The sequence below is a fragment of the Ascaphus truei genome, unplaced genomic scaffold, assembly GCF_040206685.1.
Source record: "Ascaphus truei isolate aAscTru1 unplaced genomic scaffold, aAscTru1.hap1 HAP1_SCAFFOLD_1160, whole genome shotgun sequence".
Taxonomy (NCBI): Eukaryota; Metazoa; Chordata; class Amphibia; order Anura; family Ascaphidae; genus Ascaphus; species Ascaphus truei.
In genome coordinates, this window is record NW_027454029.1 from 27377 (window position 1) to 54752 (window position 27376).

Genomic DNA, 27376 nt, shown 5'->3' on the forward strand with positions numbered 1-27376 from the left:
AGTCGGGCTATCAATCCTACCTCCTAACCAAGCAAGCTGTACGTTCCTATACGTGTATCTTCAATGCTGTTGCAATATTACGATTTGCTATAAAGATGAAGTTGGAGAAAGAGATTCCAAGGCTAAAAGAGACACGGTCACAAAAGGAGACCAGGGAAAGTAAACTCAATGCCCTTTTCGGTTGGTAAATTTATAATGAAGTTCATATTCGTATCATGTGAATACTTAATGTTGTACTGAGGAGTTAGCTCAAGTATTTCAGGTAGGACGCTCACCCCAGTGAGGTCCATGGCCGCTCACCCCAGTAGGTGTGAGCTGGGGAGGGGGATATGTGACATAGTCCAAAGATGTTAGGCAGCTTTCTGCCCCATTTTAGAGCAGAAAGTGCAGGAATAGCTAAAAATGATCCGGTCCACAGCTTCACATTAACTCAGGCAGCTGGATGGAAAATCCAGACCACAGATTACAATGGCTCTAGTTCTCCCTCACCTGCTCTTCTAATCACATGCACAGGTATTTAGAGCAGAGAGGTTTTGCATTTCTCTCTCTCTCCTTAGAGCCTGGAGGCTGGGGGTATCGCTGCTCCCCTGTTTCCAGTTTCGGGGTTGACGGCCCCTCCAAGTATCACAGTACCAGAGGATTTGCCTGGACACGGGACCGAGTTCCCACCACGAACAGATAAGACCAAACAAATGTTTACTGCTGTTGCTAAAAGACTGTGCTGTATCTAAGTGACCCTAAATGAGAGGGCATTGTTTTAAGCTGGGGAACCAGGTTAGTTGGCCAGCAGCTGTTAGAGAGACTGATTCTATGTGTAGTTAGATCCCTGAAAGGGATAGGATTTTGTTTATATAATTTGGTTTCTTTTTACTTGAAATAACAGTGTGGGAAATACTGTAACAATGAAATGAGTGAACTGCTGAATGAAAGTATCTGAGTACCTCTAACCTACACATGTTAAAGCTGCAGTACCTTACTTGGATGAAAATAAAGCAGGCAGAAGCCTGAGTTAAGCAGCTTAATACTTTGAATGATCCTGTTTTTTGTATTAAATAACCCTAGAAGACTGTGTCGGGAAGAACCCAGACAGACGTCAGCACTACAAAAGAGGGGCGTTTGTCACAGTAGTTACATGTATTACTCAGGCAGTGTCTGTGAGTCACTGTGTAATACATGTAACTACGCACTGACTCACAGACACTGCCTGAGTAATACATGTAACTACACACTGACTCACAGACACTGCCTGAGTAATACATGTAACTACACACTGACTCACAGACACTGCCTGAGTAATACATGTAACTACACACTGACTCACACACTGCCTGAGTAATACATGTAACTACACACTGACTCACAGACACTGCCTGAGTAATACATGTAACTACACACCGACTCACAGACACTGCCTGAGTATTACACGTAACTACACACTGACTCACAGACACTGCCTGAGTAATACACGTAACTACACACTGCCTCACAGACACTGCCTGAGTAATACATGTAACTACACACTGCCTGAGTAATATATGTAACTACACACTGACTCACAGATACTGACTGAGTAATACATGTACAGTAACTACACACTGACTCACAGACACTGCCTGAGTAATACATGTAACTACACACTGACTCACAGACACTGCCTGAGTAATACTGCTGCGGCCGAATATATTTGAGCATTTGCCCGGTCTCGGCCGCAGCAGTAATCAGTGTGTAATTACATGTATTACTCAGGCAGTGTCTGTGAGTCAGTGTGTAGTTACATGTATTACTCCGGCAGTGTCTGTGAGTCAGTGTGTAGTTACATGTATTACTCAGGCAGTGTCTGTGAGTCAGTGTGTAGTTACATGTATTACTCAGGCAGTGTCTGTGAGTCAGTGTGTAGTTACATGTATTACGCAGGCAGTGTCTGAGTCAGTGTGTAGTTACATGTATTACTCAGGCAGTGTCTGTGAGTCAGTGTGTAGTTACATGTATTACTCAGGCAGTGTCTGTGAGTCAGTGTGTATTTACATGTGTTACTCAGGCAGTGTCTGTGAGTCAGTGTGTAGTTACATGTATTACTCAGGCTGTGTGTAGTTACGTGTATTACTCAGGCAGTGTCTGTGAGTCAGTGTGTAATTACATGTATTACTCAGGCTGTGTCTGTGAGTCAGTGTGTAGTTACATGTATTACTCAGGCAGTGTCTGTGAGTCAGTGTGTAGTTACATGTATTACTCAGGCAGTGTCTGTGAGTCAGTGTGTAGTTACATGTATTACTCAGGCAGTGTCTGTGAGTCAGTGTGTAGTTACATGTATTACTCAGGCAGTGTCTGTGAGTCAGTGTGTATTTACATGTGTTACTCAGGCAGTGTCTGTGAGTCAGTGTGTAGTTACATGTATTACTCAGGCAGTGTGTAGTTACGTGTATTACTCAGGCAGTGTCTGTGAGTCAGTGTGTAGTTACGTGTATTACTCAGGCAGTGTCTGTGAGTCTGTGAGTCAGTGTGTAGTTACGTGTATTACTCAGGCAGTGTCTGTGAGTCAGTGTGTAGTTACATGTATTACTCAGGCAGTGTCTGTGAGTCAGTGTGTAGTTACATGTATTACTCAGGCAGTGTCTGTGAGTCAGTGTGTAGTTACATGTATTACTCAGGCAGTGTCTGTGAGTCAGTGTGTAGTTACGTGTATTACTCAGGCAGTGTCTGTGAGTCAGTGTGTAGTTACATGTATTACTCAGGCAGTGTCTGTGAGTCAGTGTGTAGTTACGTGTATTACTCAGGCAGTGTCTGTGAGTCAGTGCGTAGTTACATGTATTACTCAGGCAGTGTCTTTGAGTCAGTGTGTAGTTACATGTATTACTCAGGCAGTGTCTGTGAGTCAGTGTGTAGTTACATGTATTACTCCGGCAGTGTCTGTGAGTCAGTGTGTAGTTACATGTATTTCTCAGGCAGTGTGTAGTTACGTGTATTACTCAGGCAGTGTCTGTGAGTCAGTGTGTAATTACATGTATTACTCAGGCTGTGTCTGTGAGTCAGTGTGTAGTTACATGTATTACTCAGGCAGTGTCTGTGAGTCAGTGTGTAGTTACATGTATTACTCAGGCAGTGTCTGTGAGTCAGTGTGTAGTTACATGTATTACGCAGGCAGTGTCTGAGTCAGTGTGTAGTTACATGTATTACTCAGGCAGTGTCTGTGAGTCAGTGTGTAGTTACATGTATTACTCAGGCAGTGTCTGTGAGTCAGTGTGTAGTTACATGTATTACTCAGGCAGTGTGTAGTTACGTGTATTACTCAGGCAGTGTCTGTGAGTCAGTGTGTAGTTACGTGTATTACTCAGGCAGTGTCTGTGAGTCTGTGAGTCAGTGTGTAGTTACGTGTATTACTCAGGCAGTGTCTGTGAGTCAGTGTGTAGTTACATGTATTACTCAGGCAGTGTCTGTGAGTCAGTGTGTAGTTACATGTATTACTCAGGCAGTGTCTGTGAGTCAGTGTGTAGTTACATGTATAACTCAGGCAGTGTCTGTGAGTCAGTGTGTAGTTGTGCTTATGTTTTTAGCAGGAGGATTAGTGCAGCTTCCTGCCTGAGAGGGTGAGGGGGGGAAGCAGCAGGGATTGCACACACAGGCTGTGTTTCATCTCATTACAATATGCTCAGGCAGAGGCCCCAGGGTTTAAGGTGTGCAGTGTGACTTCTAGCTGCCAGGATTGCAGCATAATGCGGCCATGACATGATCTATACAGGTGTAATGGGGGTTAAAATGTATGTGTGATCCATGGTATGTCTGCGCGCGCCCTTTCCCACCATGCCACCCCCACTGAATGACCGCCTGCGCACGCCCTTAATAATTCTTGCCTGCGCGCACCAACCCCTCTCACCACTCCCCAATAATGCCCGCCTGCGCGCCCTTTCCACACACGCCACCCCCCCTCTCACCCCTCCAAAATACCCATCTCTGTCCCCCGCCCGCCACCAGCCGCCTCTCCCTCTCTCCACCCCTCTGGAATAATTAAACATATGTATGTGTCCCCCATGCACACTCACCCACTTACCCTATTTCACCCACTTTCATAGCTCTCCCAGATCTACACCTATCACCCGCACAGCGGATAACCAATGTTACCCCTCAACGCCTGCCGCCAAAACCCCCCCCCTCACCTTTTACCCACTTTACCATCTGTACACCACCTTTCCTGCCTCTCCACTTGCCGCCTATCACCCACCCAACCTCAACGACCCACCTTTCACACACCCATCTCAACCCCCCTCTTACCTATCCCTACAACCCACCTCTCACACACCTGCCTACCCCCCTCCTCTTACCTACCCCTACAACCCACCTCTCAGCCACCTTCGACTGACGGCCAACCCGGAGATTTTTTTTTTTTAAAATGACACTGTTGCCATGACAACGGGGCGCCATGCAACGTCACGCGGCGTCAAGTTGCCATGACAACGTGGCACTGCATCACGTCATGACATGTGGCATCTCATTGTCATGGCAACGGGAATCACGTAATGCTGTTACGTCACGCGACGTTCCCGTTAGCATGGCAACGTAGCGCCATTTTACGCGGCGCAGCCTTATTGACAGTAGTTGTAGGGGGAGATGCCGAAGACATTGCTGTTGCAGGTACGGTTGCTGCGTTAATGGTATATGGAATTGTATATTAGCTTATGTCATTTCTATTATTTATAACCAACGCTGATGACAATCTCACAAAACTTCAAGTTTGTGGAAAGCATCTTGAATCACTAGTGGCGGTAGCAGCAGCAGCAATACATTGCCACAAGTTGCATACACACACATATACATTGTGTGTGTGTGTGTGTGTGTGTGTGTGTGTATAGTTATATATATATATATATATATATATACACACACACACACACACATACATACATACATACATACATACATACATACATACATACATACATACAAATATATAAATATATATATATATATATATTACACACACACACACACACACACACACACACACACGTGTGTGTGACTGCCCCCCCTCCCAGTGTGTGTGTGTGACTGCCCCCCCTCCCAGTGTGTGTGTGTGTGACTGCCCCCCCTCCCAGTGTGTGTGTGACTGCCCCCCTCCCAGTCTTTGTGTGTGTGACTGCCCCCACTCCCAGTGACAGAATGTATACAGACACCAACCCACTCACCCACGTGTCAGTCAGTCACCCACCCACGTGTCAGGCATTCACCCACCCAAGTGTCAGGCAGTCTCCCATGAGTGTCAGGCAGTCTCCCACCCAAGTGTCAGGCAGTCTAGCCCAAGTGTCAGGCAGTCTCCCGCCCACCCACCCAAGTGTCAGGCAGTCTACCACCCACCCACCCAAGTGTCAGGCAGTCTCCCACCCACCCACCCAAGTGTCAGGCAGTCTAACACCCACCCACCCAAGTGTCAGGCAGTCTCTCACCCACCCACCCAAGTGTCAGGCAGTCTCCCATAACCCACCCACCCACGTGTCAGGCAGTCTCCCATTAAACCCACCCAAGTGTCAGGCAGTCTCCCATAAAAGGTGTCAGGCAGTCACCCATAACCCACCCACCCAAGTGTCAGGCAGTCTGTCTCTCTGTCTGTCTCTCTGTCTCTCTCTCCCTGTCTCTCTCTCCCTGTCTCTCTCTCTCTCTCTCTCTCTCTCTCCCCGTCTCTCTCGGTCTCTGTTCTCTCTCGGTCTCTGTTCTCTCTGTTCTGTCTCATCTGTCATCTGTCTCTCATCTGTCATCTGTTTGTTCCTCTGTCTCTCTGTCTGTGTCTCTGCTCTGTCCTCCTGTCTCTCTGCTCAGTCCTCCTGTCTCTCTGTTCTGTCCTCCTGTCTCTCTGTTCTGTTCTCATGTCTCTCTGTTCTGTCCTCCTGTCTCTCTCTGTTCTGTCCTCCTGTCTCTCTCTGTTCTGTCCTGCTGTCTCTCTCTGTTCTGTCCTCCTGTCTTTCTCTGTTCTGTCCTCCTGTCTCTCTCTGTTCTGTCCTCCTGTCTCTCTGTTCTGTACTCCTGACTCTCTGTTCTGTCCTCCTGTCTCTCTGTAACTGTCTCTCTGTCACTCTCTCTCTGTCACTGCCTCTCTCTCTGTCACTGACTGTCTCTCTCTCACTGTCTCTCTGTCACTGACTGTCTCTCTCTCACTGTCTCTCTGTCACTGACTGTCTCTCTGTCACTCACTGTCTCTCTCTCACTGTCTCTCTCTCACTGTCTCTCTTTCACTGACTGTCTCTCTCTCTCACTGTCTCTCTCTCACTGTCTCTCTCTCACTGTCTCTCTCTCACTGTCTCTCTCTGTCTCTGTCTCACTCACTCAGTCTGTCACCCACTCTCTCTGTCTTACCTTAACTGCCGTATACCTACACCAAAATAACCTATACTGCTTTCTTCCAGATCTGACTCAAGTTTCACACGGGAGACATCGGAAGACAGGTAGGGAACACCTCCCCTCCAGTATAGTACCTTGAGGGACTGCGGATCAGGTAAGATCCCAGGAGGGATTGCTGCTTTAGCAATTGTGAAGAGGGGGCATCCAGACACTGGTTAAGGGGTTCAGAAGCCATTCACATCTGGCTTTTTTTTTTTGTTTGATTTAGTGAGGTCATCCGAGACACACACACACACACACACACACACACACACACACACACACACACACACACACACACACACGTAACAAGGACTAATGATAGTAAAGTATAAGTGTAATACAATAAATAAACTGTTAATGTAAGAATTTTTTTTTAAAATAAATAATAATATAATTGTGTCCCCCGGTTTTTCATTTTCAAAATCTGGTCACCCTAAGAATAGATATGACACGGCCTTCTCCTGTCGGCACCTCTTAGTTTTATTTCCCCTTCTATTATCAATATTCTGTATGTCCGGCTACAGGAAGGGTCTGGAGACAGGGAGGACAGAGGCAGGAGAAACCCATCTGGCTCCGGCCTTGCCTGTCCCTACAAATACAAACATACAACCCCTCACTGAATAACATAGCCCTAATCCCATGTAATAATCCTGGGTGTAAAAAAAATAATGGTTTTATGAATATTGTAATGGTTTATTAGGGACCTAGGAGGTGGCTAGTGGGGCTGTTATGTGTATTTTTGTTTATTCTGGGTAGAGAGGGTGGGTGAACGGGGTATTGTCCCTAAGGATGGGTGTTTAGGTCTACCGGGTGGGGGGTAGCGGGAGGGGTTGACCCCTTCATTACCTTAGCGGTATTAACCGCTAATTTAAAGAAGAGGTTAAGTCATCCCGCAACCCCCTGGCAAGGCCTAAACACCCACCCAGGGCCAAATACCACCTTCACCCACCCCCGCTGCCCGCAATAAGCCTGGCACGGGTATATAACCCCTTCATTGCCTTGGCGGTAATGAAGTTGCCTGTAAATGCATTTTTTATGCATCGGATTCATGCCGGGGGTCTCTGGTGCTGATATTAATGGATATCAGCTCTGGAACACATGCATTTTATTTTCATCGCAGCTTCACCTCACCTTCTTGCCAACTTTTGTGGCTGGACAATTTGGAGAAGAAACAGCAATTTTAAAGTGGCGATCAGCCGCAATAAGCTGATCAGGGCTTATAGAATTGAGCGTGTTTGAAAAACTGGCGATCAGTGCCGAAAAGTGGCTTATCACCGCGCGTCTGCCGATTTTTATTTATTTATTTTCCGGCAAAAAAAAAAACGGTTATTTTTGCTCTAATCGCCAGCTTCTCTGGGCTTACTGAATCGCTGTAGGCGATTACTGCATGAGGGCCTTAGGGAGGATTTGTTCCTGTAAAGTACACCTAGTTTGGCATAGGATTTGGATGTCAGGGTATCAATGTGCAACCCAAATGTTAAATGGGAGTTGAACTATATGCCCAGATATTTCAAACCAGTAACAGGGGCTAGGATGGTATTAGAGCTGGTTTTATCTGAAGCTCTGTCATTGGCAGCTTTAGCAATTTAGCTCTGGTCCCAAATACCATTGTTACAGTCTTGTCAGTGTTTAAAATCAGTTTGTTTTAAGAAATCCAGTTTCAAGTCTCAAAAAATCAGATTGAAGTATGTGTTCAAGGTCAGAGAGGCGAGGGCTGCGTGCATATAGGATAAGATCTAAGGCCTCTCACAATAACCCGTTAGGAATATTAATTCCTCATCTATCCGACATAAGTATAAAATATACTCTACCAAGACCCCTAATACAGAGTTACCCACCTTATACGGGAGCAGCTGCCAGACGAGTATAGTAAATGTATCTTATTTCTTTTACCACTGGAGGGCAGCGTGGAGTTGCAAGGAGTGGCGCCCGTAAGGACGACGTGCCAGTTAGACGGAAGGAGAAGCGCACACATTGTTATGTGAAACGGATATATTTGGGGAGGGATTTAGTAGTCTGAGTAAGAAAATTAACCATTTAAATATGCACAGATTTAATCCCACTTTTGGAAATTAGGGATGTTGCCTAAAAGTTTGAGAATGCACAAAGTGCCACCCATGGGCTTTAATGAAGCAGCATTTGTGGGCTAAAGGGAACAGCATTCTGTATAAAGGTATTTTGGACTCGATATAAATAATTGATGCCAAAAACTAATATTAAGTAAATTGAGAATGGAAAAATCTTCAACACAAACGTACAGAATGTGAAATTCTGAGAGATCTTACAGATGTTATCAAATCCCACAGTGAATATATAGAAAATGTCTGTATAGAACGAGTCAAACAAGAATATGCCAATAAAATGTTTAATTGGGAGATACAGGGGCCACAATTCAGGTCATTTAGTTGAAAGAATAGAAGCCGGTCAGCCAGTAGAGCAGGTCAGCAGGTCAGCCGGTAGAGCAGGTCAGCCGGTCAGCTCTGAGATCAGCATTACTTATATCTCCTAAAAGTTGTCCCCTGCATGTAATGCTGCAGAACAGCCTGCACTGCATATACTGTACATGAGATACTTAACCATTTCTTTTCGCTCAACTCTAATCTGAATGATTTGCTAATTGGTTTGTAATTAGAGAGATATTTGTAGCAGAATCCCATGTATGTTATTTTTACCTTTTTAGATACCGTTTTGTGTAATAAAAGATATGAGTTCAGAGGGGCTTCCTGTTTGCACTCGTGTTTTGGCAGAAGTATATATGTGACCCTATAAATCTCCCTCACACCCGGGCTTGGCAGCGTGACACTAGTGCAGCGTCCTGGGGAAGAATCACTGAGCTGTTAGCAATAGATACAACGGATAGAAAAGACACTACACATAGGTTTGATTAAAGACAGTATTTTATTGAAATAATGAATCTCTTTGCTGGTAGGGGCCTGCAGCACATTGCAGAGCGATATAGTAACACGCAGAGCAGTGCATTGCAGGCCCCTCCGGCAGCAAAGGTGTGAAGACCAATGCAGGGTGTATAAAGATCTCACTGATAATTCATGCACAAAGGGCAGTTTGTTGCTGTGATCCAGAGGAAGGCGAAACATATCCCCTGCTGTGCAATGGGGGGAAAAAATTCCTTCCTGACCCCATTAAATGGCGATCGGATGGTCCCTGGATCACTGCGCAGTGAGATCAGATGGAGCAGCACAGATCAGCGTTGTTATACACAGGGGCACACTCAGTATATAGAGATGCGGGTGATGGGGCCCTTGTGCCCCTGTGTATAACTCACCTGCTCCCCCATCCCCCTGCATATCTATCCCATTCACCCCTTTTCCTCCCGCATACCTCGCAGGGCCGGCCGGCCATTAGGCGGTCGCCTAGCGCGCAGAGCTCCTAGGGGCGCATTAATAATCATTATTATTTTTTCCTCTTATTATTTTATTTATTTATCTTTTTTTTAAAATTATTATTCTTTTTTTTATCCAGTATTTTGGCGCCCTTTTATTTTTATTTTGCGTTGCGCTGGGGTGCAGTCGCACCCCCTGCAGCCCCGATAGCTACGCCACTGTTTATTTTATTATTTTATTTATCTTATTATTTTTTATACAACTGGGGCACAAATTTTAAGTTTCGCCTCGGGCACATGAAACCCGTGCTCCGGCCCTGCTCCTTGTTCTCTCTCACTATCCCAATCTCAATATCCCTAACTCCCTCTAGTACCTGCCCCTCCCGCAGCCTTCCTGATCTTATCTGCCTCTCCTGCGGTCAAACCAACTTCTCAGGGGCCCTAGAATACCCCTGTATCTACGCCCTGGCTCCTCTGCTACCTGCTCCTGGCTTCTTCTCCGCCTAAAAAAGGTGAAGCAGATGATCTGTCCGCACCTCTCGTATTCTCCTACCTGCTCCCGGGGTCTTCTCCTCCGCCTAAAAAAGGTGAAGCAGCAGATCCGGCCACACCTGTCGTATGCTCCTTGGTCATCGTACACCACGTTTGCGTCATCGGCCGCCTTGTAGCCCACCTCATTGTTCCACTTGACGCCCGCTTTGTCGTATGCCTCGTCGTCCGCCTCGTAGCCCGCCTCGTCGTCTGGTGGCACAAAGGGCACCACCTTCGTGCGTGTCCTGATCTGCAGGAGACATGAAGTGTTTGTAACATGGGAAAGTGAGACTCAGTATCGCAAGAGCTCCTGTGCCACTTATACCCCATCCCCAATACCACGTTATACCGCCCTCCACAGGGCAAATACCCGTTATACCCACCTCCCCAGGCCCAGTACCCAGTTATACAACCCTCCCAAGGCCCAGTACCCTGTTATACGCCCCTCCCCAGGCCCAGTACTCGTTATACCCACCTCACCAGGCCCAGTACCCAGTTATACAACCCTCCCAAGGCCCAGTACCCTGTTATACGCCCCTCCCCAGGCCCAGTACTCGTTATACCCACCTCACCAGGCCCAGTACCCGTTATACCCACCTCACCAGGCCCAGTACCCATTATATACCCCACCCCAGAAGGTCATGTTTCTATTTATCAAAAATACATTGAGTTACCTCTGGTTTTCAGGCATGTCCTGGGGTAGTTATCACAGAGACACAGAAGCGTCGCTGAGTTTGGGTGAGTAACTCCCTTAACCTCTCAGCAGTTGAATTCCCCATTAGGCGCTTAGCACGTTAAAAACAAGCGTTGCTATTTCTCTGCATGAAGTTGCAGGTAATTGGAAGAGTTACACAGTGACGGCTATTTCATCACTCACCTTCTTCCCCCGAAACGGTCTTTTCTGTCTTATTTCCGGCTTCACATCGGATATCCATATCCATTCTTGGCCTCTGATCTGTATGCAAGACAATGCTTTAAGACAGGGTTGCACAACCTTTTCCCCTGCTCCCCCCTCCACCTTCCCCACCTTGTCTCCGACGTTCTGATTTAACGACGTCATGTGATATCACGTTGCTATGGCAATGCCACATCATGTGACGCCACGTTGCTGTCGCCAGAAGCCGCCGGAGACAAGGAAAGGGAACTTACAGAGGCCTTGCGCGCGATCTCCGGCATTTAATTTAAATGCTGTGGGGAAGAGCGAGGGGCCTCTGTAAGCGTCGAGCCCCTCCTCCCAAGAAAATGTTGTGCTCCTCGATTTACGCACCCCTGCTTTAAGAGATATTCTGGGACCCTCCAACTCCTCCATCGGACCCTTCCTCATATTGACTGACCTTGCAGTGCTCTGCACTGACTTGCACTGACCTGCTATGGTGCCTCTCAAAATACCATGCTAACTCATTCTGAACATACATGTGTCCTTTCTACATGTTACTCAGCTTGTATGGGCCACAGACAGCTTTCCCGGGGTCCAGGACTAGTTTCCACCAGGGACACTCACCCATGGGTCGGCGACTTTGCGAGAACCCACCCCCCCAACCTGTTTTCTCTTGCACTGCCATAGACAACAACATTTCGGCCTGCTGGTCTTTCTCAGGTAAAGTGGCTAAACCCACTAAATCCAGCAAAGAAAGGCCAGCAGCCGAAACATTGTAGTCTGTGGCACAATAAATTATCATTTTTTTATTCAAATCCGTGTGCCCTTTCCCATCAATCATATTGTATCCATTGGACGAAATGCCGGTCTTCCCTGAGACTAAGGGGCACCGGTAAAAGTATCACTACTTATTGGTTTTTTTGGTGTGCAGCAAATCCCCATCATTTTTGCGTTCTCTTGCTCTGCCCCAATCTGACACACCACCTTGCTCTCTCACCCCCCTCTTAGACTCCCCAGTCACCCTTTCCTTCCTCAAAGGTTGTCCTTTAATCAGATCTTACCCAAATTGTCTCCATCTCCCTTGGAAATGTTCTGTCTTTAAGCTGTGCGGCTCCTCTTGATCCGAACTTTCTTAGCTGACCCCTTTAGGTTGCGGCTCCGAGGGTCTAAAAAATAAGCGACTCCGAAAAGATGTGAAATATGCGCACGGGTCCTAATGGGGCACTGAGGGGGAGACTTAAATACTAGTAAATATAATCTACTGTGCCAACAAATATAATCTATTAACTAACAAATATAACTTATTAAACTAAGAAATATAATTTATTAAACTAACAAATATAACTTATTAAACTAAAAAATATAACTTATTAAACTAAGAAATATAATTTATTAAACTAAGAAATATAATTTATTAAACTAAGAAATATAACTTATTAAACTAAAATATAATTTATTAAACTAAAATATAATTTATTAAACTAAGAAATATAACTTATTAAACTAAGAAATATAACTTATTAAACTAAGAAATATAATTTATTAAACTAAGAAATATAACTTATTAAACTAAGAAATATAACTTATTAAACTTAGAAATATAATCTATTAAACTAAATAAATATCTATTCAACTAAATAAATATCTATTCAACTAAATAAATATAATCTATTTAAAAACAATATAATAAAAAGCTGGAGAAATGATACGTCAACCAAGCCACAGATGTGATGCCAATGAGCGCTGAACTCCTTGCAGATCCACCGTCAGCTGGTTGTGGCAGAAAGTGGTGACATACAGTAGAACAGAGTGGTTGAGCTGTAACCACGGCAGTCAGGTCAAAAATCAACACAATATTTTTTGAAATTTAGAATGAGAATGTTCAGTATGTCACATTCTGGGCTCAGACTCTGAGCCCTGTCACATGTTAGCAGCTTGTGATAATAGAAAGTATCCATATACTGGGATGTGATAAGAAACATGAAGGTCATTTTATACTGGGTCCCATAACCTGCTTTATATGAAGTATCATTTTACACTAATTAGTAGAGATGTTACATTTTGAAAAATAGCACTTCTGGCGGCATTGTTCATTTTCTCTACAAATGATAAATGAAAAAGTTGGATAAAACGTTATATGTGTGTGCGCGCGCGCAATATATATATATATATATATAGAGGTATCAGTACCGTGTTAGCCGGGCTTCAAGAATCAAAAAATAAATAGATGATACCGTTCTGTGGCTAACGAAATGCTTTTATTTGTGCGAGCTTTCAAGATACACTGATCTCTTCTTCCGGCGATGTTACAATGAATGAAGCAAGCAAAAGGTATACTTAAAAACCGTGTCTCTTGGAATGTTATCTGTGCTGGTCCTTCCCCCGGTGTGGATGTGTTTTATGCCTAGAGGTGTCAAAAGGTTCCTGAAAGCAAGTGATGAAAGAGTGTGTATGTGTATCAGTGTGAATGAAAATGAATGGAGAGCCCAAAGTATATACCGTGCTTTACAAAAGGTGTGTGTGGAGTGGGAGTGGATATAAATGGTGTGGGTGGGTGTGGAAATGTGAGAGTTTGTAGCACAACTAAAAGTGTGTGTGTGTGGATACTTTGTGATCCCTATTGATGTATAGGGATGTAAAAACAGTATTTGTATGTGTAAGAGACAGCTGTGTGTGCATACATATAGCACAGTATGTTAAATTACGCCGCGGGGTCATGTGACGTCACCCTCGTCAAATGCCGCTGCAGGTCACGTGACGCCGCATCAAGGTAAGGGGGGGGGGCACGAGCACCAGCAGAGGGAAGGCAGGGGAGCGAGCTGCAAAAGTTTGTGCTCCCCTGGTATAACCAATAAATAATATAGCTGATATAGCAATTTGGTTGTGGCTAGAGAGAGATTATAATGGCAGTGAGAATTAGTGGTCAGAATTAATAACAGTGCAATTACTAAAAAGTAGCTGTAATAAAATAATAATAATAAACACTATGCCTAAACACAATAAAAGTCCAGAAACCTAGCTCTAATAGCTATGTTATAACTCAATCATAAAAGGATCCAATTCGGGCGTCCTCTGGAGCCCTGGCAGCTCTCTTCAGGGAAACAACCACCTCCTCGATAGATATCTAAACAAAAAAAAGAAGAGAAAGCGCCCGCTCCATGTGTAAATTCGGTTTAACAATTTCATTTCCTGGACAAGATAAAAATAACAAACTCACAAACATCCGTTTGGTAAAAGCATTGTGTGAGACAAGCTCGGGCTCCGTGGTAATCCGGTGGTCAATCCGCAGCTCCAGACTTTGGACGATGACCGGGAAACTCGATAGGCTGCGCCCCTCGCAGTGTGGTCCTCCAGCAATCTGTGGTATGTTGTGGTTCCACTGTAAATCCGGTGTCTCGTCTTGGTCGCGTACCAACTTCCCTTCCGGCGTCAGGACGTATAGTGTGGCAATAGCAACGAGAAGAAAGTACTGAGGTGGGGTTGGATCCCCCTCGGTTATTTCTTGTTTTATTAATAAATAATTTACTATATTTTAATCTCTGGTGCGCATTGTGTGCATTTTTCTTCTTGTCTGCACAGTGCTTCAGATGCTGCATCTGAAAAAATGCCGGTGGATCGGGATGTGAGGTAGGGAAGTGACGTCCGCGCCGGAACGTTATTGCCACGCCTCCAAATATTTATTGCCATGCCCCCAATCGCACCCGCTGCATACCCTGCAAAGCCATAAAAAAAGCTCAGGCTTCAGCAAGTGTATTGCAGCGTGTGTGCCTTCCCTCCGTCGGAAATACTATAGACGCAGCCTTATCGACGCTTACTAAATAGGCCCGTGTCGCTCTCTCTCTCTGTGTCTCTGTCTCTCTCTGTGTCTCTCTGTCTCTCTCTGTGTGTCTCTGTCTCTCTCTGTGTCTCTGTCTCTCTCTCGGTGTTTTTGTCTCTCTCTGTGTGTCTCTGTTTCTCTCTGTGTGTCTCTGTCAAAAGAACATTTCAGTATTGCCAAAGCGTGAGTAATAGGGGGTATGGGACAATGATTACACGAATACTAGGGGGTACGGTATAATGGTTATACAGTACATAACTTTTGTCTCTCTCTCTCTCTCTCTCTCTCTCTCTCTCTCTCTCTCTGTGTCTGTCTCTCTCTCTCTGTGTCTCTCTCTCCGTATATCCCTCTCTCTGTCTCTCTCATTCTCTGTCTCTCTCACTCTGTGTCTCTCTCTCATTCTCTGTCTCTCTCTCATTCTCTGTCTCTCTCTCTCATTCTCTGTCTCTCTCTCTCATTCTCTGTCTCTCTCTCATCCCTGTATGATACTGTAGGTATGTTCCAACTCTATTTTTTGCTCTTCTTTTCCGTTTGAGAGGAGGGAGTCCCTCACCTCTTCAGCCACACAGCAGGAACGCTGGATTGCTTTCAGACGCTCGGAGAGGCGGATACAGTCGTGGATTGCAGGCACTGATTTATCTGGTAAGTACCGCAAACATGCTTGAACAAGGGCCGTAGACATTTTTTTTGATGGTTTAGATTATCATTGTCTGTGGTTGTTAGTTATTGGTATTAGAGTTTTTTGATGTTGTTACGAATCAAATACATTTTGAAGTAGTAATCCCCTCCGAACTGGGCATTCCTGGCCAATAATGCCCTGGCTGTAAGAGTTGAAGGGCCCAAGCAAAGCCCCCACCTCTATACACACTAACACTGCAGGGGCATCAGAGTGTCTTGTTGTCATGGCAACGGGGGTGTCACGTGATGTAATTTGTTTAATAAATTATTTTTTAAGGTGTCCCGGTTTTTCATTTTCGAAATCTGGTCACCCTATTCATCAAGCAGAAAAAGTGAAGAAACAATTGTAGTTTTGCTAATGGACGTCATTTTGGCATATCATTAACTTTGAGGATACCCATTAATATGAAGAAAAATAACATCGATTCCCAATGTAGCCCCCCTTCCCTGGGCCAATCGCAGATCGGGCCCCCCTCCTCTGTACTAGGGTCTGGCTACGTGTCTGAGTGTTGCATACCTGCTGGCAACAGGGGGGCCTGTGTCTACCGCGATGGTATGGGGGGTGACAGGATCAGGTTTCTGGGGTGAATGCCTCCGTCTCATCAGAGCAGGATGAAATTTCTCTTCAGAAGGACTTGGAGAGACTGGAAACGTGGGCAGGTAAATGGCAAATGAGGTTTAATACAGATAAATGTAAGGTTATGCATTTGGGATGCAAGAATAAAAAGGCGACTTACAAATTAAATGGAGATATATTGGGGGAATCCTTGATGGAGAAGGATTTAGGAGTGCTTGTAGACAGCAGGCTTAGCAATAGTGCCCAATGTCATGCAGTAGCTGCAAAGGCAAACAAGATCTTATCTTGCATCAAACGGGCAATGGATGGAAGGGAAGTAGAAATAATTATGCCCCTTTACAAAGCATTAGTAAGACCACACCTTGAATATGGAGTACAATTTTGGGCACCAATCCTAAGAAAAGACATTATGGAACTAGAGAGAGTGCAGAGAAGAGCCACCAAATTAATAAAGGGGATGGACATTCTAACTTATGAGGAGAGGCTAGCTATATTGGATTTATTTACATTAGAAAAGAGGCGTCTAAGAGGGGATATGATAACTATATACAAATATATTCAGGGACAACACAAGGAGCTTTCAAAAGAACTATTCATCCCACGGGCAGTACAAAGGACTCGGGGCCATCCCTTAAGGTTGGAGGAAAGGAAATTTCACCAGCAACAAAGGAAAGGGTTCTTTACAGTAAGGGCAGTTAAAATGTGGAACTCATTACCCATGGAGACTGTGATGGCAGATACAATAGATTTGTTCAAAAAAAGGTTGGACATCTTTTTAGATGGGAAAGGTATACAGGGATATACCAAATAAGTATATATGGGAAGGATGTTGATCCAGGGATTAATCCGATTGCCAATTCTTGGAGTCAGGAAGGAATTAATTTTTCCCCTTAATGGGGTTTTTTGTTTGCCTTACTCTGGATCAATAAGTAAGTATAGATATTGATATAAAGTATCTGTTGTCTGAATTTAGCATAGGTTGAACTTGATGGACGTACGTCTTTTTTCAACCTCATCTACTATGTAACTATGTAACTATGTATGTAATGGTGCAGCGCCTCCATCTCTGAGCCCCAGGAATACGGGTGGAATCCTTCCAGAGAGTCTCCCCCCCCCCCTCGGGGATGAGAGATTCCAGTCTCACACTGTATATCTTTAAAAGCAGCCGCAGCTCTTTATTCACAGCAGCAGAATAGCAGCAACAAGACTGTCAATCAGGTACAGGGTGTCTTCCTCCACACAGGACTGCTCTCCCTCAGGATGGTCTCTGTGTCCCTGCCACCACCCCAGGTCAAGGGCACCCAGGGTGGGGCTAGCTCTTCCCTCGCCCCCTAAACAGGGTGAGAGGAATTGGTCCACCTCCCTAACTAAGGTTGCATCAGCTCTACTCAGAGGCTGATGGCTCCCCTTCTCCAACGGCCAATTGATATAGGCTCTCTCTGTCACCCTGGGCCAGCCAGGTGACAGACTCAGCAGACTCTAACTCTGGACTGAACTCTTAACTCTGACACACACTTCTACTAAATAGGAAGTGCACTGCTCTTTATGATATTGGCAGGCACTGCCCCTGTGTCTCTGCCTACCACACAGGGTCAGGTACCAATTTCAGGAATGTCCCGTTATTAGCATAAACACAACAGAGTTCCATGGATCTAGCATTAAGACTGTAAGCTCTGCAGGCCAGGGATTTCCTTTCCGATTGTCTGATTTTGTTTGTTGCACTTATTGTACTATAATTCTCTGTACTGTATTGCCTCTCTTATAAAGCGCTATATAAATAAATATTTACATACATAATATATCTTAATGCATCTTAAGACACCTTAGAGTTCCCTCTATAAGACACTTTATGGTCCACTCAAGTGAATAGTCTGTAAGTAGGGTGACCATTCGTCCCGGTTTTGCCGGGACAGTCCCGTTTTTTTCTGCCCTGTCCCGATTTTAGCTCCGTCCCGGTTATGTCCCGGTTTTTGTCCCTGGTCCCGGTATTGCGGGGCAGCGGCGGTGAGGAGAATGCGGTGGCCGGTAAGTATTTTCTATGTGTGTGTGTGAATGCTGCCGGGGAGACTGAATGAAGGAGAATGCCGAGGGCGGGACTTAGAATGCCGGCCGGCCCGCATGGGATTGGATGAATGATGATGCCGGGGGCGGGACTTAGAATGCCGGCCAACCCGCATGGGATTGGATGAATGAAGATGCCGGGGGCGGGACTTAGAATGCCGGCCGGCCCGCAGGGGATTGGTTGCAGGCAGGTCAGAGGAAGCCGGGGGCGGGACTTCCGCTTTGTGCAGAGCACACGTGTCTTCCCGCTCCCGGCTCCTCTGTTCGCGGTGAGTGTCCCCTTTCTGTCCCGGGTCCCAGCCAGGGGGGGTAATAGGAGGTGGTAGCGGGGGTGCGCCTACCTTTGTACCACCTTGTACCTTTGCCCCCCGGCGCTCCCACCATTGCCCCCCCGGCGCTCCCGCCATTGCCCCATCGGCGCTCCCACCTTTGCCCCCCCGGCGCTCCCACCTTTGCCCCATCGGCACTCCCACCTTTGCACCCCGGCGCTCCCACCTTTGCCTCCCCCCGGCGCTCACAGCTTTGCCCCCCTGGCGCTCACAGCTTTGCCCCCCCGGTGCTCACAGCTTTGCCCCCCCCGGCGCTCACAGCTTTGCCCCCCCGGCGCTCCCACCTTTGCCCCCCCGGCGCTCACAGCTTTGTCCCCCAGGCGCTCCCACCTTTGCCCCCCCGGCGCTCACAGCTTTGTCCCCCGTCGCTCACAGCTTTGCCCCCCAGCGCTAACTTCCCCCCGTCCCCTTGGTGTGGGAGATGGGCTCGGGGGCGGGCAGTGGTTGCTGCGCGGTCGCAGGCGGTGCAGGGGGAGGTGGGGTGTATCTCTGTGTGTGTGTGTGTGTATCAGTGTGTGTGTGTTTCAGTGTGTGTGTGTGTGTGTGTGTGTGTGTGTGTGTATCAGTGGGTGTGTGTGTGTGTGTGTGTGTGTGAATCAGTGTGTGTGTATCTGTGTGTATCTCTGTGTGTTTGTATATCTGTGTGTGTGTGTGTCAGTGTGCGTGTGTGTGTGTGTGTGTGTGTGTGTCAGTGTGTGTGTGTGTGTTTCAGTGTGTGTGTGTGTTTCAGTGTGTGTGAATCAGTGTGTGTGTGTGTGTGTGTGTGTGTGTGTGTGTATTAGTGGGTGTGTGTGTGTGTATCAGTGTGTGTGTGTATCAGTGGGTGTGTGTGTGTATCAGTGTGTCTGTATCTGTGTGTGTGTGTGTGTATCAGTGTGGCTTTTTTGGCGATAAGCTGGTGATAAGTGGCTTATCGCTGCTTACTGCATGAGGGCCTTAGGCCTGGGACCCGCTGCGCTCGTTGGCGCGGGCGGCAATGTAGCGAGTTCCCCACCAGCAGGGGAATCCTCGCGAGTCGGTCCCGGTCCCCACTGGCTGCACAGCTGATCACACGCTGTGGCGCGTCAGCCGCTAGGAGACACCACAGAATGGTGTTTCCTAGCTTCGACGCGTCACGTGGTGTGGCTGTGAGCCAATGGGGAGGGGAGGCTGCGGGAGGAGGAGAGGCTTCGGGGAGCGGGGAGGAGTGTGGAGTGAAAGCAGGTGAGTGCCTGTCTGTATATGTGTGTGCCTGAGTGCCTGTGTGTGTGTGTATGTGTGTGCCTGAGTGCCTGTCTGTGTGTGTGTGTGTGTGTGTATGAGTGTGTGTATGTGTGTGCCTGTCTGTGTGCGTGCCTGTCTGTCTGTGTGTGTATGAGTGCGTGAGTGCCTGCCTGTGTGTGTGTGTGTGTGTGTGTGTGTGTGTGTGTGTGTGTATGTATGTATGTATGAGTGCCTGCGTGTGTGTTTTTTTTTTACTTACCTGCAGCCCGTGGCAGCCCGTGGAGGGAGGGGGGGGAAGAGTAACGGGTCCCTCCGCTCAAGCCACGCCCCCCCTCCCTGTCAATCCTCCCAGTCAATCCTCCCAGTCAATGCTCCCAGTCAATCCTCCCACCTCCCGCTCCGGCCTCTCACGTCATGGCCGCGCCCCCTCACGTCATGGCCGCGCCCCCCCCCGACCCGTTTGGCCACGCCCCCCCCGCTCCGAGAAAAGCATCCTGTAGACCGCAGATCGCGGTACAGCGAGTTGCACGCGCCGCCGGCAAGCAAGCCAGCCGTGCGGACGCGTGCAACGGGACCTTAGCCTTAGGGAGGATTTGTTCCTTTAAAGTACACCTAGTTTGGCATAGAATTTGGATGTCAGGGTATCAATGTGCAACCCAAATGTTAAATGGGAGTTGAATGGCCAGATATTTCAAACAAGTAACAGGGGCTAGGATGGTTTTAGAGCTGGTTTTTATCTGAAGCTCTGTCATTGGCAGCTTTAGCAATTTAGCTCTGGTCCCAAATACCATTGTTACAGTCTTGTCAGTGTTTAAAATCAGTTTGTTTTGGGAAATCCAGTTTCAAGTCTCAAAAAATCAGATTGAAGTATGTGTTCAAGGTCAGAGAAGCGAGGGCTGCGTGCATATAGGATAAGATCTAAGGCCTCTCACAATAAACCGTTAGGAATATTAATTCCTCATCTATCTGACATAAGTATAAAATATAGTCTACCAAGACCCCTAATACAGAGTTACCCACCTTATACGGGAGCAGCTGCCAGACGAGTATAGTAAATGTATCTTATTTCTTTTGCCACTGGAGGGCAGCGTGGAGTTACACGGAGTGGCGCCCGTAAGGACGACGTGCCAGTTAGGCGGAAGGAGAAGCGCACACACTTTTATGTGAAACGGATATATTTGGGGAGGGATTTAGGGGTCTGAGTAAGAAAAATTTTATTTTGTCACAATGGAAAAATGGAAAAATTAACCATTTAAATATGCACAGATTTTATCCCACTTTTGGAAATTAGGGATGTTGCCTAAAAGTTTGAGAATGCATCAATTGCCACCCATGGGCTTTAATGAAGCAGCATTTGTGGGCTTAAGGGAACAGCATTCTGTATAAAGGTACTTTGGACTCAATATTAGTTTTTGGCTTCAATTATTTATATTAAGTAAATTGAGAATGGAAAAAACTTCAGCACAAACGTGCAGAATGTGATATTCTGAGAAATCTTACAGATGTTATCAAATCCCACAATGAATATATAGAAAATGTCTGTATAGAACGAGTCAAACAAGAATACGCCAATAAAACGTTTAAAGCTGCAGTTCAGTCTTTTTTTTTTTTTTTTTTTTTTTTTTTACTTCAATAGTTTCATGTGGGCAATCTCTAATTACCTAAAGAACTGTATAGCTGCAGATCAATTCGTTCTCCATGTATTGATAGGCGAAATTTTGTGACATAATTAGTGAAGGGATCTGTTTTTATTCTGCTTCTGTCACTCAGTGGAAGCTCATGAATATTCATGAGCACTCCTGCACTGACATGTGCTAGAGGGAGGGCAGGGCTGACAAAGGGGTGTGCCAGGGCTTGTGACAGGACATGAAGGGGCAGTGCCTTAGCAAATGGCTGTTAAAATAGAATACAAGAAAATTGGTCTTTCAAAGTTGTTTTTTTTAAAAACAGAAAATGCTAAAAGTATTTTTTCTTAATACAGAACTGATTTATTAAAAAAAACCACACATGCAGGATATTGACTGAACTGCAGCTTTAATTGGAAGATACAGGGGCCACAATTCAGGTCATTTAGCTGAAAGAAGGGAAGCCAGTCAGCCGGTAGAGCAGGTCAGTCGGTCAGCCGGTCGAGCAGATCAGCCGGTCGAGCAGATCAGCCGGTCAGCCAGTAGAGCAGGTCAGCTGGTCAGCCAGTAGAGCAGGTCAGCCGGTAGAGCAGGTCAGCCGGTCAGCCAGTAGAGCAGGTCAGCCGGTCAGCTCTGAGATCAGCATTACTTATATCTCCTAACCTTTGCCCCCTGCATGTAATGCTGCAGGACAGCGTACACTGCATATACTGTACATGAGATACTTAACCCTTTCTTTCGCTTGACTCTAATCTGAATGATTTGCAAATTGGTTTGTAATTAAAGAGATATTTGTAGCAGAATCCCATGTATATTATTTTTACCTTTTTAGATACAGTTTTGTGTAATAAAAGATATGACAGATCTTGCACTTGTGTTTTGGCAGAAGTGTATATGTGACCCTATAAACCTTCTTCACACCCGGGCTTGGCAGCGTGACACTAGTGCAGCGTCCTGGGGAAGAATCACTGAGCTGTTAGCAATAGATACAACGGATAGAAAAGACACTACACATAGGTTTGATTAAAGAGAGTATTTTATTTAAATTAATCTCTTTGCTGGGAGGGTCCTGCAGCACATTGCAGAGCGATATAGTAACACGCAGAGCAATGCACTGCAGGCCCCTCCGGCAGCAAAGGGGTGAAGACCAATGCAGGGTGTATAAAGATCTCACTGATAATTCATGCACAAAGGGCAGTTTGTTACTGTGATCCAGAGGAAGGCGAAACATAACCCCTGCTGTGCAATGGGGGAAATAAATTTCTTCCTGACCCCATTAAATGGCGATCGGATGGTCCCTGGATCACTGCGCAGTGAGATCAGATGGAGCAGCACAGATCAGCGTTGTTATACACAGGGGCACACTCGGTATATAGAGATGCGGGTGATGGGGCCCTTGTGCCCCTGTGTATAACTCACCTGCTCCCCCATCCCCCTGCATATCTATCCCATTCACCCCTTTTCCTCCCGCATACCTCGCAGGGCCGGCCGTCCATTAGGCGGTCGCCTAGCGCGCAGAGCTCCTAGGGGCGCATTAATAATCATTATTATTTTTTCCTCTTATTATTTCTAATTTATTTATCTTTTTTTTTAAATTATTTTAATTTTTTTTATCCAGTATTTTGGCGCCCTTTTATTTTTATTTTGCGTCGCGCTGGGGTGCGGTCGCACCCCCTGCAGCCCCGATAGCTACGCCACTGTTTATTTTATTATTTTATTTATCTTATTATTTTTTATACAACTGGGGCACAAATTTTAAGTTTCGCCTCGGGCGCATGAAACCCGTGCTCCGGCCCTGCTCCTTGTTCTCTCTCACCCTCTCACGCCCAATATCCCTATCTCCCTCTAGTACCTGCCCCTCCCGCAGCCTTCCTGATCTTATCTGCCTCTCCTGCGGTCAAACCAACTTCTCAGGGCCCCTAGAAAAACCCCTGTATCTACGCCCTGGCTCCTCTGCTACCTGCTCCTGGCTTCTTCTCCGCCTAAAAAAGGTGAAGCAGCAGATCTGTCCACACCTCTCGTATTCTCCTTCGCCATGGCCCACCTCGTCGCCAGACTTGACATCCGCTTTGTCGTCTGCCTCATCGGCCGCCTTGTAGCCCACCTCTTCGCACCACTTGACGCCCGCTTTGTCGTATGCCTCATCGTCCGCCTCTTAGCCCGCCTCGTCGTCTGGTGGCACGAAGGGCTCCACCTTCGTGCGTGTCCTGACCTGCAGGAGACATTAAGTGTTTGTAACCAGGGACAGTGATACTCTGTATAGCAAGAGCTCCTGTGCCACCTATACCCCCTCCCCAATACCACGTTATACTGCCCTCCACGGGGCAAATACCCATTATACCCACCTCCCCAGGCCCAGTACCCAGTTATACACCCCTCCCCAGGCCCAGTACCCTGTTATACACCCCTCTCCAGGCCCAGTACCCTGTTATACACCCCTCTCCAGGCCCAGTACCCTGTTATACACCCCTCCCCAGGCCCAGTACCCTGTTATATACCCCTCCCCAGGCCCAATACTTTGTTATACACCCCTCCCAAGGCCCAGTACCCTGTTATATACCCCTACTTCGGCCCAGTACCCGTTATACCCACCTCACCAGGCCCAGTACCCATTATATACCCCTCCCCAGAACTCCGTTATACGTCCCTCCCCAGGATCCTTTACACACACACTCCCCAGACGCAGGACCCCCTACGGTGGAGGTGTAATGTCACATGGGTAGTGGAAGGTTTCCCAGAGAAGGTGTCCATGTGTCACAGCTGTTTCATCACCTTGGGTGAGAAGTCTCCCTACTCTCTGCCTTTCCTTTCCCTCTCCTGTCAGTCTCTCTCTCCCCCTTTAATCTTATCTCTTTTATTTATCTCTGTCCCTCCTTATTTTTGTTTCTATGTATTTCTCTCCCCCCCCCCCCCCATGTAAGGCCTGGGACATAGAGGGTTCAGCCGCGCTGAGCCGCGCTCCTGCTCTGCCTCGCCTGCTGAAAATGGTGTTTTTTTCTGTCCTTGCAGGCGAGGCAGTGAGCGCGCTCTGGGGGCGGGGTGGAGGCCGAGCAGAGGCAGAGCGGAGGCGTGTCAGGAGGCGGAGCGGGAAGCGGGGCTAGTCCCCCCAATGGGAGCGGTCACGTGACCGCTTCTTCGCTTCCCCGAGCGGCAAATTTGAAACTTGCCTGTCTCGGCAAAGTTTCTGAGCCTCTGCACGCATGAGCACGCATGCGGAGGGGGAAACTATAGCCGCGCTGATGACAGATGCAGGGGGTTTGTGCATCTGCTCAGCGCGGCCCAGCCCACCTCAGCGAGCTTGAACTTACTAATTGTCAGGGTTCTGCTCACCACAAACCAGGGTCGGACCGCGAGGCTGAGGTGGGGTTGTAAAAGCACCGACCTGAGACCGCGCAGGCAGATCCGGATTGCGCAGTTCGTTGTCATATATCGCAGGATCAGGATAGGAGAAGACAGCGTCGTCGTTGTACAAGCCAGGGTCAGGACAGGAGACATCAGGATAAACATTGTTCAAGCAATAGTTCGGCAACATGTAGTCAGGAGAGCCCCGCTTCAGCTTAGGAGCGCGGGGTTGGCCTCTGCGCGTGCGACGACCATGGCCCATGGTGCTGGTCACAGGAGATGGTAAGCAGACCAGCGTAGCACACCGCCTAGCTGCACGGGTAAACCAGTGCACAGCGCAAGAGTCCTGAGCGGACTGGGGAATCCTCTGTTTCAGCGCAGGAACCAGGACACGGCCTCTCTAGATTAGGGAAAGAGTAGGCCCCAGGAACCAGGAAGCTGGAGATACACAGGGAAACCTCCGCTTCAGAGCAGGAATCCAGGAGGCTGAAGGAAGCAGGGACGAAACATCCGCTTCAGTGCAGGGATCCAGGAGACTGAAGAACGCAGGGACGAAACATCCGTCAGTGCAGGAATCCTGGATGCTGAAGGACGCAGGGATGAAACCTCTGCCTCAGCACAGGAGAACATGAAGCTGAAGGACGCAGGGCGGAACCTGGTATCAGCATAGGAGAACAAGCGGCTTGAAGGAAGCTGAAGGACGCAGGGCGGAACCTGGTATCAGCATAGGAGAACAAGCGGCTTGAAGGGAACTGAAGGACGCAGGGCGGAACCTGGTATCAGCATAGGAGAACAAGCGGCTTGAAGGAAGCTGAAGGACGCAGGGCGGAACCTGGTATCAGCATAGGAGAACAAGCGAGAGCTTGTGGCAAAACAGTAGTGACATCCAGTTAGGACTATGCTCGGCAGGGAGCATTATGGGAAGACAGTACTTAAAGGCCAGCGGGCCAATCCCCGGCGGGGGTGTGAAGTTACTGCTCCTAATGAGTGAATGCAAGTATAAGTTGCAGTGAAAGGCTGCACAGCTGCAGTAGATACCAGAGGGAGTGTGTATTGCTTTGGTGAGTGAATCCAGGCTGCAGCAAACCTCAGGAGAGCTGTTCCAGAACTGCACCGGTCTGCAAGGTAAGGCAACCAGTAAACCGTGGAGCGGATTCCTGACAGTATCCCCCCCTTCACGCGAGACCTCCGGGCGAACATGAGCACTCATAGAGTTGGAGGACCGGGAATTGTTGCTGAACCGTCTAGGATTGGGTTAGAGTCGTACTCCAGAGACTCATGATTAGTCCTTAGTGTACCCCCACCCCCCGGTGAGAACTGTGGCCAGACAGGACCATCCATGGGCCTTGGGGACATTGAGTTGTTCCTAAAATTCTTTAGGTAGAAAGGGCATCCGTAAACGAACAGTTCTTTGGTGAGTACAGTTCTAGGATATGAGATTGATGGAAGAAACATCCTTGGTACATGGCTCGCCTCGCAAAATGTCTTGGAAATCCAGGGCTGTGAAGAACCAGAGAGTTCCAGAGCAGAAACGGTAGAAGAACCCCCACTGAAAGCCCAGTCTTTAATAAAGGAACCTGAATCTAGGATCAGCGGCCCTGATAGTTGATCGAATACACCAGGAGGAACTTTGTAACAGAAAAAGTCTTGGCTGACCACTGCATGTTGGAATTTGCGAGGAATTTTTCCTCTAGAAGGCTCCCAGGTAATGGTTAGTAAGGGTATAGGCTGGTTGGAAGCATCTCCCGGTATTGGTATGGAAGGTGACAAGGCAAGCAGTAAACCAGGCATAGGGACCGAAATCTTGGGATACGTACAGAGTATTTCCAACTGAGAGGAAATAACAGGGGCAACCGAAAATTCCGAGGGACAAAACCATGGTTTAGCAGGAGCAGAGAAGCAAACAACAGTAGAGCTCTCCAATACTGGGAAATCTTCATTGGGAGATAATATTGTCAGTGAATCAGGAATAGTCCTTGGGATCTTCAAATCAGTAGCTTGAGAAAAAGGCAGAGCCAGGGTAGTGGTGGGAGGGAAGCTAACATCAGAAGCTGAAGTCTGTACCTCAGTGACAGGGCCCTGAGAATCAACAAGCAGCAAGTATGAACTATGAAAACTCTTAATGACAGGCACCTTAGGAGTACAAGGAGTCTTTTCCGAAACTGCAATGGCCCTAACCACAGGGGTACCTAACCTGACAAAAACATGAATTGATGTGTTTTCTAGTGCAAAATCTCTGATCACAGGACTCCTAACCGATAGTGAGGGTGTCTGGGTTTGATTAGAGAAAAAATCAGATGTATTGATAAGTGACTTAGAAACAATTACTGAGGTTCTAGATTTGCTGGACATGTGAGAAAAAATACCCTTTAAGACAGGAGTTTTAATTTCTTCCCAGAGTAACACCATGTTTGCTGGGGCATATTTAGACACAGTACTGGGGGGGACTGGGTTTCAGCAAAGGCAGGACAGCTAAATAGCTCAGATTTAAACCCCAGGACTTGTAATATATGCATGGTGACCTCAGACAGTACTAAGGGAGTGACCACAGATATGCTGATCCCTGGAGAATTAGCCTGGACAGAGAAATCAGGGGGACCCCCAATCAGGATACTCCTTGTAGGAAGAGC